At 51.2% G+C, this 13,863-nt stretch overlaps 1 protein-coding gene across 1 annotated transcript in view; it reads left to right on the forward strand.

Moving 5' to 3' along the window:
• Window positions 1–13,694: 13,694 nt before the first annotated feature.
• IGSF3 (immunoglobulin superfamily member 3) overlaps window positions 13,695–13,863 on the forward strand; it is a 94,914-nt gene continuing 94,745 nt past the window's right edge. The window contains exon 1 of the mRNA XM_089336984.1: window positions 13,695–13,716. The gene's annotated coding sequence lies outside the window, so the exon portion shown is untranslated. The remainder of the gene's footprint in view (window positions 13,717–13,863) is intronic.

A 13,863-nucleotide genomic window follows, 5' to 3' on the forward strand; every position in this document is an offset into this window, starting at 1 on the left:
TAGGCTCAGCCATCCACCTACTTGACACCCTCATTGGAATGTGCACATGGCATTTCAATGTTCATGCAATGGAACCATAATTGTGCATTGCTACATAACAACCTCTGAAGCTTAGTGGCAATTTGGGCTGGGCTCAGCTGGGTGGTTCTCCTAGTCCTACCTGGGTCACTTAGGCAACTGAGTCCTCTGGGATTTTGCTGGGCCTGGATGTTGAAGGTGTCCTCACTTACATAGCTGACCTTAAGCTGAGGCAGTTGACCAGGACACCTTGGTTGCCTTCTGTATGGCTCTCTAGCAACATAACTTGGGTTTCTTCTAAGGTCAAGGCAGCATTGTAAGGGGGCAAGCCTCAGAGCATTCATATAAGCCCCAGTGTATGACTCATTGGAGGCCAATTAAAGTAATGATCTCTTTCAATTTCCAAAACAGAACTTCTCATAACATCTACCACCACTCCACCCCACTCCCAGCCCCGACATCGCTCCCCCTGTGGTCTTGATATCTCAGTAAGTGATCATTCCAGCCTTTCAGTTGCTCAGGTCAAAAACCTCAGACATCCTTGAACTCCTCTCCTGTTTTTACACTTCCCATTAAATCCATCAGCTCTTCCTAAACAGACAAATCCTGCATCCAACCCTTCTCACCATGGTCTTTTCTACCATCTGGTTAAGCCAACACCATCTCTTACCTGGACTATGGCACTGACATTTAACTGGCTTCCCTACTCCCATTCTTGCCCTCACAGGCTATTCTCAACGCAGCAGCCTGAGCAGTCCTGATGAAAAAGCCATCAGCTTCTACCACTCCCCTCCTTAAAACTCCTCAAAGTTTTCCTGCAGGATTGCACTCCCTGCTGCCGTCCTCCCCTCCAGCACACACGCGCCATTCCCTCTCGGACCTCACTTCCCACTGTTCTGCTCACTGAGCTCCAGCCGCACCAGCCTTCTGAATGTTCCTGTTACACCTGGCACCCCAAGCTCAGGGCATTTGCAAATGCAGTCCCCTCTACTTAGAATACACTTCCTTCAAGACCCCCATGCTTCACTGCTTCACCTCCTTGAGGTCGTCATTGGAACATCACACTTGCAAGGAGTCTATGACTGTTCTGTTTAAAATTGTAATCCGTCTTCCCTCAGCACATGTTCACCTCGTTCCTGGTTTTATTTTTCTCGCGGCCCTTTTCATCATCTGATGTGCTCTGTGTTTATTTATTTACTTGCCTATTGTGTGTCTCTCCTTCCTAGGATGTTAACTTCACGAGGATGGGATTTTCTCTTTGTCTCTTTTGTTCACTCAATTCCTGGAAGAGAGTGTGGCATGTAGTAGCTGTTTAATCAAATTTGTTAAATGACTGAATTCACCAAGCACTTACTATGGGCTACATTTCACCCAGTGTATTATCTCTGTATTCCCTAGGCTAACCCTATGGGGAAAAGCACTACAGACAAAGCATATTCAGGTGAGGTTGGCTGATTAAAAACAAATGATCTGGGAACAGCTCTGTGGCATAGGGGGTTAAGTCATGACCTGCAGCACAGGCATCCCATATGGGTGCCAGTTCAAGTTCTGGCTGCTCCACTTCTGATTAGGCTCTCTGCTAATGCACATGGAAAGCAGCGGAGGATGAACCAAGTGCTTGGGCTGCTGCAACCACAAGGGAGACTGGAAGAAGCTCCTGGCTCCTGGCTTCAGATCTCCCTAGCCCGGCTGTTGTGGCCATTTGGGGAGTGAACTATTGGATGGAAGATCTCACCCCCCACCCCCATGTGTGTAACTCTGCCTTCCATGTAAATAAATACATTTTAAAAAGTGATCTGAGGTCACACAACCCTTGAAAGAGGAAGCACAGAACTGAAGCTCTTAGCTACCGAGCTAAAGAGTCGTTGGCTTTGCTAGTGTTCTCTTGTGCCCCAGAGGTAGTTCTGGGGCTCTATGGCCCTCTGGTCAGCATGTTTGTTTGGTGTGACCTTTGACCACCTTGCTGTGTCTCCTTTGCTCATCTAATCACCAGGTATGAGAGAGGAAAAGGAGAAAGGGATGGAGAAGGAAGAGGAGAAGCAGTTGGAAGACAGAGATGGAGGAGGTGGTAGAAGCCATGGGGTCAGGACCCATCCAGGACCAGCTGCCTCTGGTCTACAGTGGAGGAGAGGACCACACAGGGAGCATGTGAGGGAGGAGCACCCGGTGTGCTCCCTGAGGGCTCCCAGCTCATGGTGCTCCTTTCAAACCCTGGTGCTCTGTCTGTCCTGTTTCCCCTGCGTAAAGACTGCATCCCCAGGCTGAAGACAAGAACTCAATAGGCAGCTGCTGCTGAACTTTGGAACACTAACTCCACCCCAGCTCCACTCCCAGGTGGCTTTGCTCTTTCTCCTCCCCCACAGCTGGCCTCACTCAGATCTGGGGCTGACTCAGACACAGCTGTGAGCCACCCCACCACCCAGGCAGAAATGGCCCTGTGGAGCGTGAGGATGGAAGGGAGCCAAGAACCGCCTGACACCTGGTGGCCCGGACAGAGCTGGGAGAGTCTCTGCTGAGTTCCACAAATCGGCCACCATGGAAGGGGAGGCCACTTCCGTCCTGGGACTGATAAACATGTGTTTAAGGGAAAAACGGTTTTTAAACAGTCCAGGGCCAAGACTGACGGCTGGGGTTGATTGTGGAGAAAAGTAGCCAATCATGCATTCGGGTTATCATGTGATTGGTCACAAAGAGGGCTTTGTTCTGGAATTGGTCTCCCTGGGATCTGCCATGAGGTCCCTAACGTTGAAGTAGAAAAGCTTCAGTTACATTTCACAGACACACGTACTTGGTTTTAACTTTTCTCTTTATCCCTTTTCTTACCCTCTCCCCCCACCTCCTTTTTCTCTTTTTCCTTTTTCTCTCCTTCTCACCCTTCCACCCCACTTTCTCCTTTCTTTTCTCTCTTTTCTGTTCTCTCTAGCCCCCTTTTCCCTAAACGGAAAATCATAAGTGAGGGAAAATGAAGAGAGGGTCATGGAGTGCCATAGAAATTATAAGTGGGCCGGCGCCACGGCTCACTAAGCTAATCCTCCACCTAGTGGCACCAGCACACCGGGTTCTAGTCCCGGTCGGGTTGCCCCTCTTCCAGGCCAGCTCTCTGCTGTGGCCCGGGAGTGCAGTGGAGGATGGCCCAAGTGCTTGGGCCCTGCACCCCATGGGAGACCAGGAGAAGCACCTGGCTCCTGCCTTCGGATCAGCGCAGTGCGCCAGCCGCGGCGCACCAGCCGTGGCGGCCATTGGAGGGTGAACCAATGGCAAAAAGGAAGACCTTTCTCTCTGTCTCTCTCTCTCACTATCCACTGTGCCTGTCAAAAAAAAAAAAATTATAAGTGACCACAGAAGTCACATTCAACACCCATCCATGGCAATTTGTGCTATGAACTTAAGGCACCTGTGTGGGCTCCCAGTTGCTACCAGCACCCTCAAAGGCCTGCAGGAGCTGCTGCTCTGGGTAAGTCAGTCCATGCATTGGGCATGGGACCTGGGGGGTGCCAGGCAGATGGCCTTGCCTGGGGACTTTGTGGGTAGAACAAAGGAAGGGGATCAGTAACTGAGGTTCTTGGGTACAGGTAGAAGCAAAAACTTTGATCTCCTACTTTTTTGTTCAAATTATCCACCCAAAGCAGCTAAGGAGAGAGGCAGATATGGGGATAAATTCACCCCAAAGAAAGTTGATGAAATGCCTCCTCCCCTGGCTGTTACAGCCTCCCAGAGCCCACAGGAGGGAGGTCTGTTCATTCATAACCTCTCCTTCATTCATTCCACAAGGCTTTAGTTGACTGCCTACTCTGTGCCAGGCACAGTGTGGGGAACACAAGGCACAATTATGTTAGGCAGCCTTGACCTCAAGAAACTCGCTAGGTGATACACACACACACACACACACACACATTAGACAATAGCCTAGACTAGTGGGAGAACAGCAAGCAAGCGAGAGGTCTACACTCAACACAGAGCTTTCACAGAGGATTCATTCAGTTCCGGAAGGAGGGGTGGAAGGATGCTTCTTGGAGAAGCTTATGCCTGCTCTTCCTGCAAGGAGGCTGGGGCTGTGCCAAGGCAATGGGCAGGGGGAGCAAGTGCATCCAGCAGAATACCTAACACACACATGCAAAGAATAGCCAGGACACTGTAACTGCCTAAGACCAGACCCCAGAGGAATGGGAAATCGGAACAGGGTTGGGGGTCGGGAGTGGATATGGAGGTTAGGATATCCTTGTAACTCATTCTGAGGAGTGTGCCTGTTCTGTAAGCCATCGGCAGCTCCAGTTTAGAATGGTGTACACTTTAGAAGGACAAATGGACAGGGAGTGATTTGATCACCTGGGAGACCAGGTGGGAAGCCACGATGCAAGTCTAGAGACAGGTGAAGAAGGCCTGAGCCAGGGCAGAATCCTTGAAAACAGCGCGGAGCAGACAGCTTGGAAAGAAGCAAAGGAGGCAGCCCCAGCAGTCGCCTGGCATGCACAGGATGTGGACAGTGAGGGGTCCCGTGTTAACCCAAAGGCTCTGGCTCCTGTGTTGTACAGAAAGGGGCTCCATTCCCCAGGATAGGAAATTGAGGAGGGAAAATAGCTTAGAGGAAAGAACAAGCTGAGTTTGGGGCAGGTGCCGTGCAAGGCTCTGCGACTACCTGGTGGAACATTCAGAAGACAGGTGGCTCTACGGGCATGACGCATGGGAGAAGGTCCTGGACTGAAAATGCCAACCAAGGAGCTGTCAGCTGACAGAGCGAATCAGAGACTGTGTCGGGTTAGGGAAGATTGGAGACACATAGCCAAGTACCCGGAGATGGGGAGCTTTCCACCTTCTCTCACCCTCGTGTCCGACCCAGTTCACAGTAAGAGTTTCAGTTCATCCTTGTCATCTGCTTAGCCTAAGCCTTCATCAGCTCTCATCTAGATCGCGCACCTGTCCACTAATCGGTCTATTTGGTTCCAGTCTTGCTTCCTTACAGTCTCTTTGCTACACAAAGGCCAGACTGACTTTTTAAAAATAGAAAGTAAGTCATGCCACTTTACTGCCCCAAGGCATCCAAGGGTTTCTCTTGACACATAGAATAAGACCTGAATTCCCATAAGACCCCCAAGACCTGGCCTTTGCCACCCTTTCTAAACTCCCTTCCCCCTCTCCCTGGCAGCCACTCTGCTCCAACAAGCCCACCTCATTCCTGCCTCATGGCCTTGGCATTGCCTCTTAGCCTGGGATGTTCTTCCCCCAAATCCTCTTCTGGGTTTCTGCTAACATGTTGCAGTTTGAATTCTGTATTTCTTTGAAGACAGTAAACCCAATTGTTCTATTGGCTGTGTCAGATAATCCTAATATCTCAAAGTTTGGTGGGCCTGTTTCAGTTTTCTGGTGATCTCACTAATAGTGTCTAATTTTCTGGTTCAATCTAACCGTATGTTGGAAATCTTATTTTGGAATCATTTGAGGCTCAGTGTGATAGATCATCCTTCTGAAAGCACCGCTGTTTGCTTCTGCCAGGTGCGTGGTGCTGCTCCTAGGCGGGAACCACTGTGACCCAAGTTCCAGCTCAAGGTCTGCTTTCCTATCCAGGTGACTTGAAGTCAGGCTTGCAAGTCTGAGTAGCAGCTGACTTTTTTCTGCGTCCCATTTATTTTGAAGATGTAGCTCTCTGGGCATCCCAGGTTCGAGTTCAGAGCCCCCACAATTTTTTCCTGGGCTTGGCTGTTTGTCCGTCTGCCTTGTGAGGCCACAAAGCTCAGCCTCATTTTACAGTGATTTCTTCCACATCCACACATGGCCTAGGGGCAGCAGTAGCCTTGAGTGATGGTCTTCATCATCCTCTCGTTTTGCCCAGTACTTCCTCACCCCTCTAGTAACCATCCTTAGCATTATTTAAATGTTGTCCAAGGGTATAGGTTGACGTCACCGTGAACATTGGTTCAATGTCTTGGTCTGATTTACCCACAGCAGTCCTTCTTCCCCCAGATCTCCCATGGCTCTGCTCTTTTTTTTTTTTTTTTTTTTTTTTTTTTTTGACAGGCAGAGTGGACAGTGAGAGAGAGAGAGAGACAGAGAGAAAGGTCTTCCTTTGCTGTTGGTTCACCCTCCAATGGCCGCACCGCACTGATCCGATGGCAGGAGCCAGGTGCTTCTCCTGGTCTCCCATGAGGGTGCAGGGCCCAAGCACTTGGGCCATCCTCCACTGCACTCCTTGGCCACAGCAGAGAGCTGGCCTGGAAGAGGGGCAACCGGGACAGAATCCGGCGCCCCGACCAGGACTAGAACCCGGTGTGCCAGCGCCGCAAGGCGGAGTATTAGCCTAGTGAGCCGCGGTGCCAGCCATGGCTCTGCTCTTCCTTCAGATCTCTGTGCAAATGTCATTCCTTCCGAGAAGACTTTCCCAAGCACCTCCCCCTAAACAACCACCTCCCCTGTGGGCTCTCTGCTTTGTTTCTCCCCATGGCTTCGTCACCAGCTGACACTTGATTGCATGTTTATTTCCTTACTTGTTTATTGTCTGCCTCCCCAACTAGAACCGATTTACTCATTCATCCCGCAAATATCTATGGAGTGCATGCTTTGCACTAGGCATTATTCTGCACATTGGACACCCTCTAGGGAAGCACACAGGCCAGGCTGCAGCCCATGGGGAGCTCAGACACTCCTGGGGAAGAAGACAATAAACAGAGAAAAACACACAGAATGCACTCCCTTGAGGACAGGGCTCTTCCCTGCTTTCTTTACCACCGCACAGCGTAAAATGGTACTTTACGTTCACTGGATATTTCTTCCCTTTCTTTTTAAGGGAGAAAATTCTTGTCCTACTGTTATTTTTCACTCTCGTTGACTGGCTGGCATTTGGACTATACGATTGGTTTACTGATTCTTAGCCTCTGACATATGTAGGATTTCGAGCATGTTAAGGGTTAAACACTCTTGCATGTCAGCCTGGAAATATAATCACCATTTATTACATCACTGTTATGGGAAAATATGTTCTGAGTTCCAAATCATTAACTTCCAAGTGAACTTTTAGAAACTGCCAGCCAGACTCATATATATTTGGTTGAGAACTGCCAATGCCTGCGCTCTGGGCAACAGGGCAGCCAGATCAGCGCGGCAGCCTTGGCCGTCGGTGGGGTAACAGATGTCTCTGAGAGAGCACCCCACCCAGAAGGCTCTGTTCTGCTACAAGCTCATGGTTGTCTGCACCCTAGAATCTCAAGTCTATGGTGACACACTTTTCTCTGTGCAAGGACAGACGCTGTGTGACCAAAGTAACATTTTTTTCACCAGAGGGACCAAGCCAAGTTCTTAAGAGTCCTCCACTTGGGCTCCAGCATGGTTGAAAGTGGCAGTCAGCCCGGGCAGATGGCCGAGCTGCCCTGGGACATTGAGACAGAGAGAGAGAGAGAAAGAGACATTGGGGGGTCAGCCAATGTAACCCAGAGAAGTCACTCCAACGTGACATGTGCTGTGGCACTGAGCCCACCCACAGGCTTTGTTATTTCAATTCTTTAGCAGACAGAAGGATCCCATAGAGAGAAGAACACAGGCCATAAGCCAGAGCTGGTATAATAAGAATTGGTCCAAAGTTGTTGGCTTTTAAAAAAAATAGAATTTACTGAGATTTTGGAAAAGAGCAACAAAGAACAATGAAATAATCATGGTTTGGGGCTGAGAAGGACCATAGACAGGACGACATTTGGAATGGAACATTGGTGGAAAAGATGAGCTCTTCTGGGGACAAGCTATGTGGCTGATTTGAGTTCTCGACTTTAGAAGTGGACTTGGAGCAAGGATAGGCTAGTGAATTTGTGAAGATCCTGTTTTAGCCCATGGTCTGTTTTCTGTTGCTATGACAGAAAACCTGAAGTTTTTTTAGCTCACAGTTCTGGAGGTCTAACAGCATGGTGCCAACATCTGCTTGGATTCTGGTGAGGGCCTTACACAGTGCCAACCCCCCGGCAGAAAAGTGGGAGAACAGCAGGTGCGTGTGGAAGAGCCTTCGTGCAAGAGACAGCAAGAAAATGAAGTGAGGACGCCAGACTGGCTTGATGATGGCCCACTGCTGGGAACAATGTTAATTCTCACGAGAGGCCAGGGCCCCCTCATCTACTTACCTCTTAAATTTCCCATCACCTCTCAACACCATTGCCATTGGCCACCAAATTCCAACACAGGGTTGGGAGGGACAAGGCACATCCAAACCCCAGCAGGTCCACGATAAACTCTTTTATTTTATTTAAAATTTTATTTATTTATTTGAGAGGTAGAGTTACAGACAGTGAGAGAGAGAGAGAGATGGAGAGAAAGGTCTTCCTTCCATTGTTTCATTCCCCAAATGACTGCAATGGCCGGAGCTGCGCTGATCCAAAGCCAGGAGCCAGGAGCTTCTTCCTGGTCTCCCATGCAGGTGCAGGGGCCCAGGGACTTGGACCATCTTGTACTGCTTTCCTAGGCCATAGCAGAGAGCTGGACTAGAAGAGGAGCAGCCAGGACTAGAACAGGCGCCCACATGGGATGCCAGTGCCGCAGGTGGAGGATCAACCTACTGTGCCACGGTGCCAGCCCCCGTGATAAACTCTTGACCTAAGCAGCCTTTAAAAGTCATCGGAGTCCAGTCTCACACAGGTGCTCAGAATCTGCTGGATGGGGTCTGGGAAGCTGCATTTCTCCGGAACTTCTGGAACGGTTCATGCACAGCCAGGATGGGACCTTCTAACTCATTACACAGAGAAACTTGGGTGTAGAGAGGTAAAAACATAGCCGGAGCAGTAGAGCCTGGACCGCATGCTAGAATTTCTGGTTCCTGGTCTCCTGCTCATGGGACTTTACTAGTACATAACTAGTAAAGAGAATGGCTGAAGAGTACTGAGAACCAAGTACCAGCATGCTGCTGGGTTCTTACCTTATATCCTTATGGCCTCCTTTTCAGGACGGGTGCTGTTGTTATCCTCTCCTTTGATCACCAGGAACCCAGTACTTGACCAGAGTTAGGCGTCAGTAAGTATAGGTCTGGGACCCAAACCCAGGCGGTCCTCTTCAGATCCATGGTCCTCTCTCAGCAGAGAAAATACATGAGCACAGCTCCAGTATTCTGAGGAGGAAGCAGAGTATTAGTTGAATAGAATCTCCCCTGGTTATTCCCCTGGGATAAACCGGTTGTCCGATCTCCATTGGGGCTAGTCTAGAATTTTCTCTAATGCTAGATGGTGCATCTCAGGTTCCAAGCACAGCCCCTCCCAACACCCACCCCGTGGGTAAAGCCTTTGGGGACCACCCCCTCGCCACCCTGTCTCAAGATATAATAGTCACCTCTTTTTTTCCCCCTAAAGACTGATGGTATCCTGTATAAGCTACTCCTGGTCTTCAGTTCTGGGGATCCTAGCCTGTGTTGGAGGGCAGTCACAGAGAAGGACACTGGCTCTCAGGAGAATTGGTGAGTGGCACACTTGTAGCTCTGACTTGGCTGTCCTGTGAGTCGTGGAGGCCTTGCTCTTATCACCTGGCATTTCTAAGTGCATTAAGAGCACCTGACGCCGGCGCCGTGGCTCAATAGGCTAATCCTCCACCTTGCGGCGCCGGCACACCGGGTTCTAGTCCCGGTCGGGGCGCCGGATTCTGTCCCGGTTGCCCCTCTTCCAGGCCAGCTCTCTGCTATGGCCAGGGAGTGCAGTGGAGGATGGCCCAGGTGCTTGGGCCCTGCACCCCATGGGAGACCAGGAGAAGCACCTGGATCCTGGCTCCTGCCATCGGATCAGCGCGGTGCGCCGGCTGCAGCGGCGGCCATTGGAGGGTGAACCAACGGCAAGGGAAGACCTTTCTCTCTCTGTCTCTCTCTCTCACTGTCCACTCTGCCTGTCAAAAAAAAAAAAAAAAAAAAAAAAAAAAAAAAAAAGAGCACCTGACATGGGTTGCTTGTGAACCCATAGGGTCTGCCTACCTTTAGACAAAATGCCTTGCCCTCGACCTTCTTCCAGTTGTCAAAGCATTTGGCTGGCACCCTGGTTTTTTCCCCCTTTATACTATTTGTGGTTTTCACATTAGCCTTTGATTATAGCCAATATATGTATTGTCCCCACCCCAGTGCTTAATTTATTTTTATTTTTTAAAGAGTTATTATTCTTTAAAGATTTATTTATTTGTTTGAAAATCAGAGTTACACAGAGAAGGAGAGGCAGGGAGAGAGAGAGAGGTCTTCCATCTGCTGGTTCACTCCTCAGATGGCCACAATGGTAGGAGCTGCATCGATCTGAAGCCAGGAGCCAGGAGCTTCCTCCAGGTCTCCCACGCAGGTGCAGGGGCCCAAAGACTTAGGCCATCTTCTACTGCTTTCCCAGGCCATAGCAGAGAGCTGGATCAGAAGTGGAGCAGCCAGGTCTCAAACCAGCGCCCATATGAGATGCCAGCACTGCAGGTGCGGTTTTACCTGCTATATCACAGTGCCGGCCCCTTAATTTATTTTTAAATGGTAGTTCCCAATAAACAAAATGAGCAAGCATTTCAAGAAAAATCAGGATTTCCAGGTTGTGTGGAGAAGTGGGAAACAGGGCAACGTTGGACCTTGGCTGTGGGTGGCATTGCCTTCCTGAGGGTGTGGGCGCGACAGCCTGGCTCCTGGGGGCTCTGAGAAATCCCTGGTGAAGAAGAGTGAGGAGTCCCCCCAGAATGTCCCAGACGTGCACCTGACTCCAGGCCTGTCCTGGAGGGGCTTCCAATGCAAACGTGAGCTGTGTGGGAGCTGGCTGCCAACGGTCCGCCCGGGGCCCCAGGCAAGTTTGCTGGGGAGCACTTGGCTGCCCTCCTCTCCTCCCATGCCTCTCCTTCTCATAAGTCTCTTTCCCGGTTCAATTCTCTGCCTGCCGAGGAGCGCCTGGAGGGGCCCCACAGAGCCACTGTGTCATGGCTACTTCACCTGGTCGCATCCGTCTCTCTCCCTACCCAACGGTTAGCACCGTTCTCGGCTATCACAGATGTTCCCCACAAGTGGACATCTGCGCTGGAATCTGCTGAAACACAACTGGGTGGTGATGGAAGGCCAGGGCTGGAAAATGTTCTCGAGGATGCCCGGGGCCTGGGGGCGGGTTGAGGGGTAGGCTGAGAGAGAGAGTGAGCGAGCTGAGAAGCCAGAGCTGAGAGCAGGGGTTCAGGGACGGAGGCCCAGGCAGAGGCCACAGGAAGCGGGTGGTGTATTTGGAGGAGGGGTTGGGCATCGTGGTGGGGTCAGAGAGCTCCCATGCTGGCTGAAGTGATCCTGGGAGATTCCTTTAATCTCCTGTTCCACATTCAGTTCTTTGGAGAGTTTCATTGAGTCTCCTTTGTTTCAAAAATTTTTAAATTAATATATTTGAGAGGCACAACACACACACACACATGCATACAGAGCAAGCTCCTATCCACCAATTCACTCTTCCAAGGCCCATACAACATCCAGGGTTGGGCCAGGACCCAAGCCAGGAAATCCAGGCCTCCAACCAGGCGGGGAGCCATTACTTGAGCCATCCCCGCCATTGCCCGGAGTGTGCACTGGCAGGAAACTGGAGTCGGGAGCCGCAGCAGAGCATCAACACAGGCACACTGAGGTTTAATCTTAACCACTAGACTAAATGCCTACTCTGAGTCTAGCTCCCATGTGCTTCCAGACTCCACTGACTTCTCACCACCTGCATCTTCAGGACCCTAGTCCAAGCCATATCATCTGACGCCTGCGAGAGCCTCCTGCTCTGTGCCCTCCTCTATTCTGACTCCAGATACTGTGCTCTGCTCTTCCCTGGCAGCTAGAGATACAAACTGCCCCCGGGCCTATGAAGACCCCACAGGACAGGACCCCCGCATTGTCTCCCATCGCATTCCTCCCTCTTTCTCTTCTATAATGCTTCAGACACATGAACTTGTTCTTTATCTTCGGAACATGGCTGGGGGCGGTACACATGCTGGCCTCTAATCGTGGAATGCTTTTCTTCTAGAACTCTCCAGGCCCCCTGTCCCCTGATAAGACGCCTTCTGTGACTACGCTTCGGGGAACAGGATCTTCCCTCCACTGCCTCACACGGGCAAACATTTCCTCACCCCACACGTCTCTACTTGTTTTATTGACTGTGTTTCCCACTGGAAAATAAGTGCTCAATATACAAATGCAGGAGTTTGGCAGGCAAGAGCTGAGAGAGAGGGCAGGTGCAGTGGCGTAGTCCGTTTTGCTTCTGCGAAGCTCCTGGCTCCTGGGTTCAGATCAGCCCAGCTCTGGCCATTGTGGCCATTTGGGGAGTGAACCAGAGGATGGAAGACCTGCTTCTCTGTTTCTACCCCTCTGTCTGTAACTCTGCTTCTCAAAGAAATACATAAATCTTAAAAAAAAAAAAAAAGCTGAGAGATGCCAGAGTGCTGGTTATCTTGGGGGAAAGAGGTAATACAACACACAGAGGAGTTTTCCAACACAATAAGCACGTGATAAATATTCAGCTCGATTCCCTTGATGTATTTATAGTACAATTACTGTATGCAGATCAAATGCCAAGCATAGTTTGAGATAAATGACAATTAAACGGCAGACCCTGCCCCCTAGAAACTCATAGCCACAGGGAAAGGGAGAGGCCAAACCAAGAGCTACTTTGTGTCAGTCCTAGCATGATCTTCATTGCTCTGCACAAGGTGGGTTTTAAATATAAGCAATATGTATGCAAAATCAGTGAATTATAGGCAGATTCCATACTAAATCCACTTGCCGTCAGCCCAATAAGGTGAAAATCACACACACCCATGGCTCCCTGCTGAGTTCTGAGCCCCCCTGAGCATCCCCCCCCCCCATGGCTTCTTGGGCACTGCCGCCCATCCACGCATCCAGTCTCCTCTGCATCCCGCCCCCAGTCGTTGGGGCTGGAACATTCTGCAGAGCTGCCTCCTGACACGGAGACCACCCACTCATTCCTCTCCCTCACTGTTGCTACCTTGGTGGTCCTGGTCACCGCCCTCTCCTGTCTGGCTTTTCGGCAGCGCCTGCCCTGGCCCCCCCCCCCTTACCCCCACCCTCACCAGCCTTCCACCCGCTGTCCATAGAGGTCTTTTTTCACACACCAGACAGACCACTCCAGGGCCCTGGGGTCGATTTATCCCCAGCTCACGGCTCCGCTTCTCTCTTGGATTTGGGTCTCACAGAGATTTCCGGGTCGTCTAGCCGTCTCCCCACTCTGGGCCTGCCAGGGAGCTGTCTCCAGGGCCCGTGACGTATCACCTCCTCCGCCCCCTGCTCTGCCTCTGCGCCTTCAGATTCTACCCGCGTCTCCGTTTGAAACCCCTCAGCAGAACCTGGCCCGACCAACTCCGCCCCTCCCCCACGACACAAGGCTGGGGCCAGGACAGTCTGCACTCTGCACGTCGCCCCTGTCGCACCGTGTCCCCCGCCTAGACTGCAGGCGCCTCGAGGGCAGGCCTGTCCTGTTGTGCTCTGGCCGCCTGGTGGCTGTGTTGGCCCTCTGTTCCGCACGTTCAGTGAATACTGAATGAATGAAAAAGCACTTGCTTGCATAGGACTGTCAGTCACGAAAGAACCGGAGCTGCGATTTCCTGAGTGCGGATGAGTAAGTGCCTTACGACGCTGTCACGCACGCCTCATACAACCCCATTAAGGAAGGCTGACTTTCCCTATATAACAAACGGGGAAACCGAGGCACGGGGCGGCTGAGGAGCTCGGCCCAGCGGCCACAGCCAGGAAACGCAGGAACCGGGGTTAGAACCCAGGCTGTTTCCAAACTCCAGACTCCATCCCAGAGCGCAGCGCCAAGCTGGGGCTCCATTCCGCGAGCAGACCCTAGTCTCCAGCAAAGGGCTTTGTTTTTGCTTCCCGGAGAGGGCACGCGCTCCCGCGCCGCCCGC

This window comes from Oryctolagus cuniculus, chromosome 7, assembly GCF_051225735.1.
Source record: "Oryctolagus cuniculus isolate XC-2025 breed Fujian yellow rabbit chromosome 7, ASM5122573v1, whole genome shotgun sequence".
NCBI lineage: Eukaryota > Metazoa > Chordata > Mammalia > Lagomorpha > Leporidae > Oryctolagus > Oryctolagus cuniculus.